The sequence below is a fragment of the Aulonocara stuartgranti genome (assembly GCF_965226115.1).
Source record: "Aulonocara stuartgranti genome assembly, chromosome: 1".
NCBI lineage: Eukaryota > Metazoa > Chordata > Actinopteri > Cichliformes > Cichlidae > Aulonocara > Aulonocara stuartgranti.
The window spans coordinates 39093172-39108968 of record NC_138939.1 but is presented as its reverse complement, the minus strand read 5'-3'; the positions used below and the strand labels follow the sequence as shown (position 1 = coordinate 39108968).

At 41.1% G+C, this 15797-nt stretch overlaps 1 protein-coding gene across 1 annotated transcript in view; it reads right to left on the bottom strand.

The window, feature by feature from the left end:
* Positions 1-15546, bottom strand: part of LOC309701688 (SH3 and multiple ankyrin repeat domains protein 2-like) — a 303803-nt gene extending 288257 nt beyond the window's left edge. Inside the window, exon 1 of the mRNA XM_082525846.1 lies at positions 15091-15546. The gene's annotated coding sequence lies outside the window, so the exon portion shown is untranslated. The remainder of the gene's footprint in view (positions 1-15090) is intronic.
* Positions 15547-15797: the final 251 nt, after the last annotated feature.

The window sequence follows — 15797 nt, the reverse complement described above, 5'->3', positions numbered from 1 at the left end:
TTTGATTTAGTGTCTGCTCTGCCTGAATTTGTGCCCTGATTCTCAGTTTTCTTTGCCAAATTTGTTCACTTGGCTGGTAATTTGTTTGCTCACTCAAAAACTTGGAACCCCACCTCCCACACACAAGCACGCAAACGCACAAACACATACACACACACACACACGCACTCACTCAGACATTTTTATTTTTCAGTGTCCCACTTTTTATCTCAAAGCACTCATATTGTCATCTGCCTAACAGACTGTATATGCTCATCTCCTTTGTATTAGTAGCCATCTGGGTCCACACTTAAATGAGTCCAATTTAAAAAGAAAAGCAACTCATCGCGGTCACAATGAAACTTCTATACTGGGAAAACACTCTTATCGAGCATCCCATGTCAATGTTTGTTGAAATAACAGCAAAAAAGCATAAGGTTAAAAAAAATGTCGAGGAAAATGGAGGCTGAAATCAGCAGCAGCTCAGAGAAAAGTGAGTAAAAAGTGTCCAATCAGTCACAGGCAGGGAGATGGGGATGGGGGGTTGGGGGCAATCAATGAAACTGCGTGAGATAAATGACACAGATTTAAAGGCTGTGAGATGAACAGAGAGAATAAGCACCATCCTGCATAAACACAATTGCAAGGTTAGTGAGTGGTTGGATAATGAGATATAATGACCATGAAAACATTGCACTGAAACCAACTGAATTCTCATTTATATTATTATTTAAGGTGCTAGAATGAAAGACGTCAGAGGTTTCAACAGGAAATTAAATCACTGGAGTATTCTATACACGTCTATGGTTAAATATTATCAGCTTTAAATATTCACATTTACAAAAAACCTCATATCATATTTCATATGGGGTCTATGTATTCTGCAAACTTTCACATGTCGTACAGTGAATATCGTTTGTCTCATGGGTTGTCGTCTTTAAGACTTCTACACTGAGTGATACGAATTGCTTGTTACATGCAAATTCCATTTATGATTACGCAACATGGTAAACACAAAGCATCAGCATTAATCACATCAACTCATCCACCTACAACAGTTTTCCTCCCCACTAGTGTCCCTGAAGTGAAAAAAGAGTGGGTGGGGGAGGGGTAGTCCTTTGTGAAATTTGTTTCCTGCTTGTTGTTTATTTTATGTTCCGTGTGCATCTCTGTGCTGCGCTAGGAAATTTACAATGTCATAAAATATTACTAATTCTGCCTCTACCACTTCATTCTTGAGGATGTCATTCAAATGACAAATGCAAGATTTGATTGGTTGAATAATGCAGAGTCTGTTTTAAAGTTGCAGAAAAGGCCCATTTATAAACAAAATTATACGACACAATAACCTGAAACACAGTTACTTCCAATATCTCCTGTAAGGTTTGGACCTAGAATTAGAGGCTGTAAATAATTTATTATATTCTTGTAGAGTAAATGCATTTAGCAGTTATTGTATGTTTCAGTAGAATACGATTACACAGTAAAGTTGCTGTTGATGCAACTGCCTTTGCACACAGTCAAATCTCTAAGGAAGGGTGGGGAGGAGAAACGGGGCAAAACAAACAAGTAAGCATCTGAGGATCAAAGATGATGTGATGTGATGAGTCACTACAACAGTTAAACATGATCCCGGTTTGTACTTGTTATTGGTTGATCAGCTGGTTCTGCTATATAATCAAACTTCCTATCAAGGTTTAGTTTTTGCACAACACATGCTCTGTATTTATTACCAAATGGATTTAAAAAAAAAAAAAAAGACATTCAAGCTCTGTCATGTAGCACGGGGAGCATCTGCACATCCATCACACAGATGTTCTATGAAAGTACAGGAAGAGTCTTAAAGCCACTCCAGGATTGTCTTGGTGAAGAACGAGGAAGCACTGTTTCAATGCTGTACTCTGTAAACTCTCTGAACTCTTTCATTCCTTTTTTCTAACTAGTCTGTATAATTCCTGGGACTCCTCCTGTTTTTCAACTCGGTCCATCACAAACCCACAACATAATGCAGTGGCAAACATCAGTGATGGTTATATTTGCAGCAGAAAGAAAAGGTTAGCAAATGACGACTGGTAAAAATACAAACATCACAGTGTGTTTACATCTCTACTGGTCCTACTTGCAACGTGTATGCTGCAAACCCGTTTTCATTTTGGTGGCACATCGTTTTTAAGCTTTTTAAAGAAGATGGAAGAGTATTAAAGTAATCAAAGTAATCCATTCCTTCTGCATACTGACATGCCTGTTTCTCCATGTAGGCCGTGTGTTTATGCTGAGGTGGATCACTGAGAAATGAGTGATAATGTCCTAAGAGAGCAGCCTGACAGCTAAAGAAAAAAAAGAATTTCACTAAAGAAACTGAAGTGTCAAAGGATTAAACCAAAATGGCCACACCTTTCCAAACAAACAGAAAGTGGTGTATCCACTTAAACATAAACTGTGGTTCACCTTACAAGAAAGAAAAAGGCTGACATCGGAGTTAATACCAAAGAAGAAGAAAGCAGATGGAGGACAAAGGAGCACCTGATCACTAAGTCCATGATGAGAAACACACAGCAGTTACTCAGTAAAGCAAAAAACATCCTTAAGTGGGCCAAGTAATGTGAGTAAGAATAGGATAGGATTTATTATTTCTATTTAATTCTGAAATTGCAATGAAACTGGAGGTTTCAATCTCAGTAACCACTCAACAACATCACCGAGCACTCGGGGAATGATCAATTTTCCCTTATTAGCAACTGACTTCACAACGACTGCCTGCACCCACAACTGGTCAGGGAATACACATTTTATCCTAGTGACTGGTGGTTACCAGGAGGTCACTAACTGGTCACCTGTGTGACTGGGGCCTCAAGCCCAAACATTCCCACGTTACCAAAATAACTATAAGTGTTTGTACAACGGGAAATTATGAAAGGATCTAAAAGTGGGCACTGTAGTCAAAGTTTTTTGGGATAATGTATGCAGGTAAGAAGCATGAAATATAGACCCAATATCAATCCTCCAGTGCAATCCGCTGCGTCACAAATACCAGTCTGAAGCGGCAGTGGGCATGCTGGTGATTCCCTGCCAAGACTAAAGATCAGCCTTTTCCCCAACAGATGCGAGTCACAGCAGGAGAGGGCAACAAGCACGCCGGGTGGGCGAAGAGATAGAGAGAGAGAGAGAAGTAAAATAAAAACTGGGGGGAGTGAGGGGACAGGAAGGGAATGAGAAAGTTTTGAAGCACGACAGATTGTCAACCACCTCCTCCCTCCCATCTTCTCCATATCTATACAATCTCTCACTTTCATAGTTATCCTCATTTGCTGTATGCCTCTCTTAAACTGCTTTTATACATGGACATCAGTTCAGTTCAATGCATTTACTTATTTACTGTTACGACCCGGCTCAAGAGTTGCAACACAAATATGGAGACTAATACCAGAATTTCACAGAGATGAGGTTTTATTTTAAATTATATAGGGGGTTAGCTAAAATAGCTGGTGTGCTTCCCCGAAAGCCTGCCTCAGGTACGCCTTTATCCACACCTCACCAGGTGTGATCAATTAGCAACAGCTGAATACTCTTGCACTGCCGCTGCAAAGAGATTAGGGGCTGCAGAGGGGCGTAACATTATTTGTATGCTACCGAATCACAAGGACAATCAACTCAAAGCACTTTATATCACAAGCTAAAAACTCTGCAACAGCACACGTCTCACAGCGTCAGGAGAATCCCATCCTGTCTCTGTCCAGAGTTGCCCTTTCACACATGTAGCCATGCAACAGGAGATGGTTTGTGTCAGACACATTCTCACTACCTCAGATTGGTTTGGGGCAAGGATGCTGCCTAGACAGAGCGTGCATGAAGAAGGACAGAGAGTAGCGTGCTCTATTCACTCAAGCAGTCAATCAGACATTACAAAGACTTTTGGCTAGCGACCCTACGGCGTACATTTCTAATAAGAGTGATGAGCGACTCCTTCAGGGCTGATAGAGGGTTTGGACCCTGACATCAAAGTTTAACTTTGATCACGTCTGAAGACAAGTTCAAAGTTTGCTCTCTCTCGTTCTCTCTCACACACAAACATTTCCTGTTGTCCCCTCCCCTCCCTCGGCTCTGTGTCAGAGAAGAGCTAAATGAGGAGCAGGAAAGGGCAGCACTCTCCAGAGACATGAGGGCGACTTCTTACTGGCAGCTCAGGTTTTCCATTTAGTTTCTGTCTAATACTCTTATATTTATCTTTATTATGGTAAGGCAGATGTGGATTTCTCTTCTGGCTTCACATTTCCCAGAATGACTCAAGAACCCTTAAAGTGAGGAAGAAAAAAATCTCTTTTATTTCAGTCAAGCTACAGAGCTCATAAATCTGGCTTGTAAACTCCTTCAGAATGGCAGCATCTCCTGTGGCTGCATTAAACCTTGGTTTACTGAGGCAATTGTAAGTGCAGATAATAGTGTCTTTTTTTCTACAGCAGATCTGTCCATTCAAAAGATGCATCATACAAAACACATCTAATACTAGTGTGCTTTTCCAAATGCTGCAGGTTTCACACTTTAGATGCACAGGCTTAAAGCACATATGCACGTCTCTGCTTTAATTATTAAGTATTATTCACCTCTGGCTCTCTTCCACAGCACGTCTTTGTCCTGTCTTCTTTCTAAAAGGGAGTTTTTCCTTCCCACTGTTGCCAAAGTACTTACTCATAGGGTGTCATATGAGGGTTGGTGTTTTTCTTTGTTGTCTTTGTATCGCTGTGTGTTCTTTACGTTACAATATGAAGCACCTTGAGGCAACTAAATTTAATTGAAGGTTCCTCAGTCTTTTGTCTTAGGAAAAGACTTTAGGGTTTGTTAAATTTTGAATTAGTCAGCTGATTATTAACACTATCTTAAAAAAAACACACACACTAAAACCCCAATATTCAAATTCCCAGTGTCTCCAAAACATGGCTCAATGTGCCTGGAAAGAATCCAAGAAACATAACAGCTAATGGGAGGAGGAGGAGGAGGAGTACACCGGGAACTTGTTGAGCAGCCATTTCCAAAGTCAGGAGTCATAAAAACCCAATCCCAGATCTTTATTTTAATTAAAATACAAGAGACAGTGATGTATTTCTTTTAAATATTTAAACAAAACATAAACAACACAGGATGTTGACTATAAATGTTAAGGCATAAACAATGTGTAAGGCCAGTGTTTGACCCACCTGCCACTGGAACACTCGGTTAGTGTCACCTGTTACCTTAGCACTCAATGCTCTCGTCTAGATATTGAACATATTTGGTCAATATTTGATCATCTTTAACCTGTATATTTTAGTTTATTAATTTTTTTTTATCAAAATAAAGCTGGTTACAGTAATAAAAATATAACATTCACATTTTTAAAATGTTAGAGGGTCTATTTCCTTATTTTTTCACCTGCAGTAGATGTATAACTCTGCAGTAAAGTCACAGTTAACCACCCAGCCCCAGTATTTCCCAGCCAGGTGTCTGTTTGTGGTCCTTGAGATCTGGACTTCAACTGGCAATGTCTGTACTTGTTTAGTTCAGGAGATATGAGGTGAACCTTCATGATCTGGAGGTTCACTCCAATCAGAACCTGCAACGGACCTAGAATTGCTTCATGTGCTGAGCTTACCAAGGCTGCAGGGACAACCAGCACCGTTAGAGTTCATCCACAGCAGAGCACAGAGCTGATTATCAAGTTACTGGCATACCTGGCAATTTAAATATTTGCTTAGGAACAAACCATACGCAAAATTGGTTGGCTTGCTTCCTCCATTCAAGTGCACATGTACACAAATGCACATAATATTACCTATGCTAGAGGTTAGGCTTAATGTTAAAATAAGGTTTAACCAACGTTTAAAACCAAAGCTATTAAAGTTGCGTGTAATTTCGTAGATGAATCCCAAGCTTGTTATTCTATTTATCATCCCCCTTTATTTTGTGCTTTTTCCTCTCTGTGGTCTCTCTCCGTGCATCCCTGGCCCTGCACCTAAAGGCTTCTGATCTGCAGCTTCTAGACTCACCAACCCGAGTGTTTGCACTTCTCTGTTCCGGATAAGCCAGATGGCTACCTTCCCTGACTCTAGTTCTATTTATTCTTGTTAAAATGTAGTTTTCTTCCCCGCTGTCTCAAAGTACTGCTTGAAATAAATTATAATCTTTCTCTTTGTGCTATAGTAATACAATTTGACTTTTGCAATACAGTTCGAACTATCGGATGCTGTCAGTGGTGAGTTTTCTTTTAATTTCTGATTAAATCTGATGCTCTCCTTAGCATTTATTACCCAACATTATTGCACATTTAATACCATATTTAATATATATATATATATATATATATATATATATATGAACTATAAACTATAAAAGAAATTTGTTGTAACAATGCTTCTTGCCAATAAAGCTTTCTATTGGAAAATGTCTTTATTGCTCCTTAAATGGTGCCACATTTGTAAAGAAAATATTTTTTGGGAGTTCAGTATGTTGGTTGCACCCATGAAAAAACTACTGCAGCCTATTCTTCTATCGACTCTTGTTTTGAGCTTCTGGTACTGCGGTGCTGATAACAAGGCACCTGGTTTTCACCACCTGTGAGCATAGACCTTGCTAAAGTGGTCAATAGGTGTGTTTGACCAAGCATACCATGATTGACTGGTCTGTATTGCCATAGAGCAACTTCAGGCTGGTGTTCTGCAACTCTGGGCTGCAGCATTATTTGGAGTGAGCCATGGTACTACCTGCAAACTGAAGGCCAAGTTACATTTAAGAGGAAATGTCAGAAACAGGCCACGTCCCAGTGTACAGTATAGTACTACTGTAGGCAGTCTTCTACAGATTTTAAATCAAGGTTTGCAGGACAATATGGCCGACGGCTCTCTAACCCAGACAACCAGGAAGAGACTGCACACAGCCAATCTCCGGTATCATAGGGCTGCCAGGAGGCCTGTCATGATTATGTTTCAGTATCAGGCTGTTTGTGCTGGTGTTCACAGCATGGACATGGAACCTGAACATGTGACAAAATTCTGCAGCTTGGGTCGTAACTTGCACTCCGTCAAGAGCTCATATTACCCCAGTTTTTCAGCAGCTTCACTGGTTGCCCATAGAAGCCAGGATAAATTTTAAAATCTTACTTCTTACATACAAGTGTATCCATAAATCTGCTCCTTCATATTTGTGTGACCTGCTCCATATCACCACTGTTTCCCGCCCTCTCAGATCATCATCTGCTATTCATCTTTCTGTTCCATCCTCACACCTTATTACTATGGGGAACAGAGCTTTCAGTCGCTCTGCTCCTCGGCTCTGGAACTCTCTTCCTCCTGCACTAAGAAATATTGACTCCTTCTCCGTATTTAAGACACAGCTCAAAACACATCTGTTTAAACTGGCTTATTCGCTTTAATGCTGATTTTATCTGTTGTCAAGCTCTGTTTTGTCATTTTAACTTATTTTATGTATTTTATGACTATTGTTCCTTTTATTGATTTTGTTTTTTGTAAGGTGACCTTGGGTTTCTGAAAGGCGCCCTCAAATAAAATGCATTATTATTATTATTATTTATGGATTGTTATGTTCAGCGATGAGTCCAGCTGCATACGGCAGTTGGATTCCCACAAAGACTTGGAGAACACTATGATGACAGCTGCAATGATAGGGTAACAGCTTTCAGTGGAGGCATTGTGATGGTGTGGGGCAGCATCTCTCTCACTGGAGACACAAGGCTTGTAATCATTGGACACAATCTCTGTGGAGCGAGATATCAAGACGGCAACCAATGGCAATTCTAAATCTCCACCTGTCGGTAATACCGATTAATGGTATACTGAGGTCCTCAGATCTCCTCTGCTAGCATTAGCCATGGCCCAGGTAGAGTGGTGGAGTGCAAAATAAAGAAGGGGTAGCCATCCCACAGCAGTATGTAACCAGCGTGAGGATGGGGTGCATGGTTCTTTCACATGTTACTGAGGAGCCTGGTGTCGTGATTTGATTTGTTATATGAATAAAACTGAACTGAATTGGAATACTATATGTGCACATCATAATACAATATCTGTACGACCGCTGTGAATGCATATGCAATGCACCAAAAAATTCAAGACATTTTTCATCTTTGTTGCATTGACTTCAGAGTTGGAAAATTGAATGTAGTTAATGGGAGTTGTATGCACTTACATCAAAAGACTGATACCAGATTCTGAAAGGAAGGAAATAATTACACTGTAAACAGTACTTCCTGAAAACCATAGCGAAGAAGAAGAGTTTTACAGCATATAAAGAGGCAGTAATTAGGTTTAACATTTACCATATCTTTTTACAGTAACAGTGCTTTTTGAAGCCATTGAGATACTCTGGGACGCAGAACACTCATAGACTAATAATTTGTAAGTCAGACAATAAACCAGTTTTATAATAGAGTTAGAATAGAATTCAACTTTGTTGTCATTGCACATGTCACAGGTACAAGGCAACGAAATGCAGTTTGCATCCATCCAGAAGTGCTTTAGCCATGATATAGATATATTACAATATATATTAGCAATAATATAGATATGTGAGTGTATGTTATAATGTACACGGTATGAAGTATGTTATGAATATGCTATAACTATAAGTATGTACAGGCTGTAGTGAGTACAAGCTATGTACAGGCTATGAACAGGCTATAAATAAAAAAAAACTATACAGAAATCTGAGATATACAGCTATACAGAAATGTGAACTATGCAGGTTATAAACAGTTGTAGAATTAAAAATTATCGTATTGTACAGAATGATTATTTACACAGAGCTATACAGTAGTGCAGTTAAGATAAGTGAGATATGTGGATAATTTCTACAGAGGCTATATAAAGTGCTAGTGGTTGTGAGTGGTGGTTCAGTCCATGTTATTATTGTGTGTTTGAGGGTACAGTTGTCCATTGTGGGTGTGTGTATGTTCAGTCCATGAGTTTAATGTGGGTCAGATGTCAGGAGGCAGAGTTCAGGAGTCTGACAGCTGTGGGGAAGAAGCTGTTCCGGTACCTGGTGGTCTTAGTCCGGAGGCTCCTGTGGCGCCTCCCAGAGGGCAGGAGGGTGAAGAGTCCATGTGATGGGTGACTGGGGTCTTTGATGATTTTCCCAGCCCTTTTCAGACACAGCTTCCTGTAGATGTCTTTTATGGCAGGAAGTGGTGCTCCGGCGATGCGCTGGGCAGTTTTCACAACCCTCTGCAACGCCTTCCGGTCCGAGGCAGAGCAGTTCCCGTACCAGACTGTTATACGGTCAGGATGCTCTCGATGGTGCAGCGATAGAAGTTCACCAGGATGTCTGAGGACAGGTGGTTCTTCCTCAGAGTCCTCAAGAAGAAGAGCCTTCTTGACCAGCTTGGAGCAGTTGGTCGTCCAGGTGAGATCCTCGGAGATGTGGACTCCCAGGAACTTGAAGCTGCTCACACGCTCCACAGCCGTCCCCTTAATGTGGATGGGTGGATGTGGGTCAGCATTCCTCCTGTAGTCCACGATGAGCTCCTTGGTCTTCTCGGTGTTAAGCAGCAGGTTGTTTCTGTCGCACCACTCAGCCAGACGATCCACCTCCTCCCTGTAGGCGGCCTCATCGTTGTCACTGATGAGGCCAATCACCGTGGTGACATCTGCAAACTTAATGATGGTGTTGGAACCATCAGCAGGTCTGCAGTCGTGGGTGAAGAGGGAGTAGAGGAAAAGGCTCATCACACAGCCTTGTGGTACACCGGTGTTCATTGTGATGGTAGATGAGCAGCGGTTATCCAGCCGGACATGTTGGGGGCGGTTGGTCAGGAAGTCCAGTAACCATTTGCAGATGAGGGAACTGATGCCCAGGTCTGTCAGTTTCCTGATGAGTTGTGAGGGGTGGATTGTATTGAACGCTGAACTGAAGTCTATAAACAGCATTCTGGCGTAGGTGTTGTTGTTGTCCAGGTGTGAGAGGACAGAGTGCAGTGCGATGGAGACTGCATCCTCTGTGCTCCTGTTCTGGCGGTATGCGAATTGGTGGGGGTCCAGGGTGGGGGGCAGACAGGATTTGAAGTGTGCTAGGACCAGCTGCTCTAAGCACCTTGTGATGATGGGGGTGAGTGCTACTGGGCGGTAGTCATTGAGGCTAGATGGGTTGGAGTTTTTGGGCATCAGGACGATGGAGGTGGATTTGAAGCAGGCCAGTACCACAGCGTGGGCCAAGGACAGATTGAATATGTCTGTGAGCACTCCTGCAAGCTCCCCAGAACACGCTCTGAGAACACGCCCGGGGATGCCATCAGGACCTGCAGCCTTGTGGACATTGATCCTGCTCAGCACCGCTCTTACATCGGTGGGGGAGAGAGTCAGAGGTTGGTGGTCTGGCGTCACGTCTGCTTTGGTTGTGGTTGTTGGATTCCCTCGCTCAAAACGAGCATAAAGGTTGTTGAGCTCGTTGAGGAAGGAGACATCAGAGGATGCGGGGGAGGGTTTGGTGGTCCTGTAGTCTGTAATGATCTGGAGTCATTTATGTTGGAAGTGATAGCAGAGCTGTACGTTTTTTTCAGAAATCTCTGTCAGAACATGCTATATCATGTTTAGGTGGAAGCTAGCGAGCTAACTTCCTGCTAACTTCTAACTCTGTTAAATGTAATAAATTCTGTTTTCATGGATGCCTGGATGTTAAACTTAATTGTTGCACCTGGTAAAGCAGCAACATCGATCATTTTTTTTGTTTTTAGCTCTCAGTGATGCCGCAGTGATCATTTGACTTTGGGACCTGAAGGAGATGGAGTTTTGGACCCAGATTACTCAGCAAGGCTCCTGACTACGGTAGCCGTAATGCTCTGACAATTCATCAAGCAGTGCAGCTTCGTAGCTTACCAAAGTCGGGCTAAAACATTTTTGACAGATTTGTGAGCGCCGTGTACCACATAAAATTGGTTCGAGGTCAGTAAGCACAACCAGTGTTGCCAATTTAGCGACTTTGTCGCTATATTTAGCGAGTTTTCAGAGCCCCTTAGCGACCTTTTTTCTAAAAAGCGACTAGCGACAAATCTGGCGACTTTTTCTGGTGTTATTGGAGACTTATTTATGACGACTTTTTGACGTGAAAACGCCTATCGCTCTTACTCTCAACAAGCAGCGGTGCTGCGGTGGGCACCTCACCCGTGCCAAAGCACTCACGGGCGGAGGATAGTCCTCACCCAGCTGCTATCAGGGCAGGAGACGTTCACCCCTATGCGTCCAAACTGCAAATGAATGGCACATGAGCGAAGCTGCTGCTCCCGCACTGACTGTAACGCAGTCAGTTCTTCTTTTACTGTTATGCTGTTTTGTGGATCACAAGGTTTAAAACTACTTATAAACACACACACACACAAAGTAACCTCACCAGAGTGCCTATTTCGGGTCACTTTTGCCGGTCCAAGCCCAGATAAAGAAGCAGGGTTGGAATTGTGACATTAAAAAACAATAATTACTAAAAGAAATTTCTAGCGACTTTTAGGACAGCCAATAGCGATTTTCCTTACTGAGGAGTTGGCAACACTGAGCACAACCAAAATTCATACATAAGGCGCACTGACGATTTTTGAGAAAATTAAAGGATTTTAAGTGCGCCTTATAGTGCGGAAAATACAGTGTATGTAACTTTTAATATACAGTTACTCTTGAAACAGACCTTTAAATTTGTAATTTCTAATTGTATGACATAAAATAGAAGACAAGAATAGAGCTGAAGAAAGACTTTTCAGACCACTGACAACATCTAAGAGAACCAACAAGCCTTTTCAGATCAGTGATCTAAGTAGTGGATCTGAGCATGGATCGGTTTCTCTTGTGTCCAGGAAACAAAAACAGGCTGTGGGAGGAAATTGAAAGCTACAGAAATTAATATTCCTTTTCAAAAACCTGTGGCATGATGCCTGAAATACATACTGTAGCACAGAAAGAAGGCAGCAGGTGCAAGCAGTACAACCGTCACACATTAATTAAACATCTCTAGGTAAATGAGGCGGTCCACCCACCTATATGCTTACACCTGACATTTAGGTAAATTAGCCAACAGTAAATGCCAAACCTTGGTTGCTCAGATTGGAAGTCACTTATGAGAGATACAGGGGGACTTAAATGATATGGTTTCATGAAATCCTGGCACAGCTTCCTTTAACAGCACACAAGTAACGTGAATCCTTATTTCTGAAAAAAAAAATGCCTATCTGGCTGAGATTTTTTAAGAATTTTAAAAGAATGAAACTTTGAAATGTTCCCCAGTCCTTAAACTGTTTCTGCAGATATTGTGTAGTACCATTTATTGTTAAAAATTGTCAAACTAAAGCTGGATTAACTTGGAGGATGAAATTCCCACTCAGTGTGCCTAACATGCAAAGAAAAAAATCCCTGGTTTAAGAACAGGAGGGTACACAAATCCCTGGGAGAGCTGTGTCAGGATGGGCATCTGGTGTAAAAAGTCTGCCAAGTCAAACGTGCCACTCTGCACTGTGGTAACTCCTCGTGAATAAAAGAGCAGCCAAAAGCTGCTTTTTTATGGAATGCCCACCCAGAAGGAAAAAAGCTTTCTTCTGCTACCTCACAGTCAGTCGCATCAAGTTTTTTAGTAAAGAGGAAATAAATAATATGCAAAAAAAAGATAAATAATATGCAAAAATATACTTGAAAATTTGACACAGCTGCTAGCAAAGTGTAGATAATGCCACCGAATATAAGTGTATATATAAAAAGTTTTCTGGAGGAGGTTTCTAAGAACTTAAAAAAATGGATAAAAGGAATTCAAGAATGAAATAGGTGATCTCTCCGGTAACATCACTGTTTCTCCTAATGCATTTATGTCAGGACAGGAAGTCTACCCACATTCAAAGAATTGTGATTTGATACTTTTAACAGATTTTTTGGCTTTTTTGTTGCAAACAAAACCAATCACTAAACAAACGTGATTAAATCCTGGCTAATTTAAATGCATATTTAGTGCAAATTAATGACCTTTTTCCAACATATTTTCTGTAATTTCATGAGATCTGATTAAGGAAACTTTATTTTTGCAGGTTATAATTCTTAGAAAGAAAAACAATGTATTGGCAGGTCACACATGATATAAAATGGAGCAATAAGTAAATCTAGTCATAATGGAGAAAACTAAGAGTGATGCCTAAAAATCTTAAAAACTGCCCAACTATTGGACAATTTTAAACATTTTTCTAATGGATTTTTAAAGGGTTTTGTTGAAAATAAATCAATCACACAATCAATCTAACAAAAAAGTACAAATGGCACATCAGAAACCCCTTTCCATTTTAAAATGCCTCCTTCAAAAAGAAAATGAACCCAACAACATTTCAAGCTCAATTTGGCTCTTTGTCAGTTACAGGGAAATGAACACACTCAGCTGTGAGTCAAAAGACTATTTTCCACTGCAGGAACTAGTGGGCTGCTTAAGGGTTGCCCACAACTTTTTGGTTGGACTGTTTTTGAAATAAAAAGCATCAGCTCCGGATACAGCAGCAATCTAAAATGAAATCTAATGTATTTACTATCCTGTCACTAAACCGTGTCCTCATGTGTACTGGTAGCCATGGTAATGACGTACGGATAGTACGGATGTCATTATGTTGTCACCTGAAGCGTCATCAACATCTCATGGTCTCCAGGTGCTACATAACTGCTAATATAGTCACTTTAAAGGTACAATGCCTATACTAATAGAAGCTGGAGCTACTGCACATGACCTACATTCCCTTTAGTGTTGCAGCTACTTTGGCGCAGAAAGAATTTTCATGGCTGAAAAAACTATTAGACAGCCATTCTTATAAAAATTAGCACTATCACACACATGCTCCTGGGAACAAGGGAAAAACTACTATTGGAGAAACTGTCTTAGCAGTGGCACTACACAATAAGACATATTCCAGGAAATATAAACTTAGTGGTTATGAAAACATTTATCAGTGCTTTGCCCCACCCCTTACCCCCACCGCCCAAGTGGTAGGACATTTGCCTGCCCATCATGGTCAAAATTAAATAATGCCCAATATAGTTGTCTTGTTTAGTCTAAAATTATTTTTGCCTCGTTCATCATACATGTAAGGATATTCAGTTTACTATCACAAATACCTGGGACAGGAAGAAAATATCAGAATATGTGAGACGAGTGAATCAGTCCATTTTGATCTGATTGTTTCGGATTCATTGATTTTCTAATTGATAAACTAATACACATTTGCTACCTCGTTTTTTGTATTAAGACTTGTGTTTACAAATTACAAGTTGTAGCTTCTGGCTTATGACAAAGTGAAATATCTATGACCTGTGATGCTGCAGGTTTATCACAGCCATTCCCAAAGAAATTCTCCACACCCTCGTGTGAAATATTCTGCAATCCAATCACTACATTAACTGTGCAAAAAACAACAACAAACACCTGCAGCAGGTACAACACAAGTTAAATTGCACTGTAATAGTTCTCTTATTTCTCTAGCCTGCCTCTTCATTGTGACCTGTGATAGCAGGAAAAGCAAGAGGTGGTCAGAAAGGCAATTAAGATGTTCCAGCAATTACTGCAGCCTGGTGTAGCAGTTAGTGATGCTATTTGCTGTAAGTGTGTTTGACAAGTCAGAATGTCTGCTGTGAAAAACGTAGCTTCAGTTTTCATCATGTATAACATTTCATATGGGAGTTTAATAAAGAGTTACTGTTTCAGTGTAATTTTTACATTTTAATTTGTAGTATGTATATGTATGTATGTTGCTATTATTATAATAAAACAGCCAATTATCAGCTGCTGTTTTTTTTTATTCTAATAGCCAAGAGCTATTAGCTATATTATATAATAATATAACAAATGTGCCTGACCTGTTAGCCACTGATAAAGTTGTTGTTAAAGAAAGGTGGCGCTGAAACGTCTTTAAGTAGGTTAGATTAACCAACATCATGCACAGCTCTAAGTCCCGCTGACTTAACACACATAACAGTAACATTCAGCATATGAGGAGATGCTCCACAAACTCTGTTGCAAGACTTTTAAAAAAGTCCATGTGCTGTGTACAGCTCAGTCAGAAGCTACTGCAGGGTTCTGTTTACTGTAAAAAGTGATAAATAAATAAATGTTTAAAAGCCACATTTTTACCTTGGACGTCTTCGGTGGTGACTCTTCTCAATGATTTATTCCTTTCGCCTTGTTGGCCCCTTCCTCTCTTCTTTCTTCTCTTAGTGAAGCTTCATTTCTCCGACTCTCCGGGCGCACCGAGGACAGTGGAGCGGCTCTGCTCTGGGGAAACTTCCAGCCCAAGTGCGGGTCTGTGGACGGGAGGAGAGAGGGGGCAAGTAGCGATGGGAAGGAGGAGAGAGCGTCGAGAGAGAGAGGAGAGCGAGAGGCGGCGAACGATCTTTAAACCCGATCTTCTGGAGAGAAAGCCGACTGCTGTCGCGCTGAAATTCAATACGAGGCGACAGACACTCGGCGCGGCTCCGTGCGGCACGTCTCCCTGCCTGACAGGGAAACAGGGGAGTGAGAGAGGAGGTGGTGGGAAGGGCGACGGGGGGCCGTGTATTATAGGGACACCAAGAAAGTGCCTTCCTTCAAGACAAGTGGATGTGTGTCTGTGGACGGCAGTCATTTCTGCATCCAGAGCAGGAATCATCCCCACACTGCGTGTACCGTCATTTTAAAAAGGATTCAGATATTTCATTATCAGCAGAGGAGGTTACACTGAAGCCTCTCGCCGTTTAATAAAACATCTTCATTAAAGCCTGGCAAAAGCTGGAGGTTTTCTATGGAGCTCATGAAAAGAAATCAGGTATTAAAGGATCTGAATTTCTTTATAAAAGATGAAG